General features: G+C 39.7%; 1 long non-coding RNA gene across 2 annotated transcripts in view; it reads left to right on the forward strand.

Moving 5' to 3' along the window:
- The window catches only part of LOC111820422 (uncharacterized), a 21,891-nt gene extending 21,254 nt beyond the window's left edge, over positions 1 to 637 (forward strand). For both annotated transcript variants that reach the window (XR_002823964.1, XR_002823965.1), the window contains one exon: positions 302 to 637. This is a non-coding gene — a long non-coding RNA (uncharacterized LOC111820422). The remainder of the gene's footprint in view (positions 1 to 301) is intronic.
- Positions 638 to 1,933: the final 1,296 nt, after the last annotated feature.

Raw genomic sequence — 1,933 nt, forward strand, 5'->3', positions numbered from 1 at the left:
CCTGTGAGTTAGAATTTTGTTCTACATTTTTCTCCAGCTCTGTCCAGGACCCTCTGTTGTGCTCCCTGTCAGAGCAGTCGTTGGTGGTAGCCAGGTATCACCTACTTGTACTGGATTCACTCTGGTGGAGGCTGTAGTACTTGTGGTCCATTAGTCGTTGAACTAATCTTTCCCCTGTATCTTTGGTTTTCTTTATTCTCCTTTGCTGTAGTCGGGGTGATTCAGTAGAATATCTTAGATGGCCGCCTCAAAACTATTTTTAACTGTGAGACCACTTTATTGTTTTTATTCTTTTTTTCAGAATCCTTGCCATGAAAGAAAGGATGTGATAGGTTGTTCGACTTATGAAATTCAAGTTACGTGTGAATTCTGCCAGGTATGTATGTAATATTTGTTACTTTGAACTATTTTTCATGTTTTAAGTTATAAAAATTTTCATAGGTTGTTTCTAGATACGTACTTCTCAGTTTTCTTTTCCATAAATAAGAAAACACGTAGTTTATCTGATGTTCCCATTATGTTTTTAAAGTATCAAGTAGAGCATCAGAATACACTTTACTATGCCTTGAATTATCCCAGAGTGAGTGCCAAATAATACTAGTCCCATGTGATGTTCTGTGAAAAAAGGGCTCAGATAGCAAATAGATTCGGCAAAAATACAAAATTCTAGATGCTTTAGGCATTTCTGCTGGGCATATTAAAGGCTCTGAAAAGTCTTGCCCCTCCAAAAAAAAAAAAAAAAAACCTGTATACTCCAGCATTTCTCACATTTGCTTTTTTCTGTAATAGCTACTATCATCCCTATAGATTATCCTTTGAGAAACATTGCTCTGAGGGGTTAATAAACCAGTGTTGAAAAAGAAACAATGTTATAGAATTGTTGTGTTGTTGTTGTTAGGTGCCCTCCAGTTGATTCCAGCTCATAGCGACCCTGTCCACAACAGAATGAAACACTGCCCGGTCCTGCGCCATCTTCCCAATCCTTGAGCCCATTGTTGTAGCCACTGTGTCAGTCCATTTCATTGAGGATCTTCCTCTTTTTTGCTGACCCTCTTCTTTACCAATCATGATGTCCTTCTCCAGGGACTGGTCCCTCATAATAACATGTCCAAAGTATGTGAGACATAGTTTCGCCATCCTCGCTTCTAAGGAGCATTCTGGTCGTACTTCTTCCAAGACAGATTTATTCGTTCTTTGACAGTCCATGGTATATTCAGTATTCTTTGCCAACACCACAGTTCAAAGGCATCAGTTCTTCTTTGGTCTTCCTTATTCATTGTCCAGCTTTCACAGGCATATGAGGCGATTGAAAACACATGGCTTGGGTCAGGCGCAGCTTAGTCTTCAAGGTGACATCTTTGCTTTTCAACACTTTAAAGAAGTCTTTTGCAGCAGATTTGCCTAATGCAACGTGTCTTTTGATTTCTTGATTGCTGCTTTGATGGGTGTTGATTGTGGATCCAAGTAAAATGAACTCCTTGACAACTTCTGTCTTTTCTCTGTTTATCATAATGTTGCTTATTGGTCCAGCTGTGAGGATTTTTGTTTTCTCTATGTTGAGGTGTAATCCATACTGCAGGCTGTGGTCTTTGATCTTCATCAGTGAGTGCTTCAAGTCCTCTTCACTTACAGCAGGCAAGGTTGTGTCATCTGCATAACGCAAGTTGTTAACGAGTCTTCCTCCAGTCCTGATGCCCTGTTTTTCTTCATATAGTCCAGCTTCTCAGATTACTTGCTCAGCATACAGATTGAATAGGTATGGTGAAAGGATACAACCCTGATGCACACCTTTCCTGACTTTAAACCACGGAGTATCCCCTTGTTCTGTTTGAAAGACTACCTCTTGATTTATGTACAGGTTCCTCGTGAGCACAATTAAGTGTTCTGGAATTCCCATTCTTCGAAATGTTGTCTATAATTTGTTGTGATCCAC

The sequence above is a fragment of the Trichechus manatus genome, unplaced genomic scaffold (assembly GCF_000243295.1).
Source record: "Trichechus manatus latirostris isolate Lorelei unplaced genomic scaffold, TriManLat1.0 scaffold00037, whole genome shotgun sequence".
Classification (NCBI taxonomy): domain Eukaryota; kingdom Metazoa; phylum Chordata; class Mammalia; order Sirenia; family Trichechidae; genus Trichechus; species Trichechus manatus.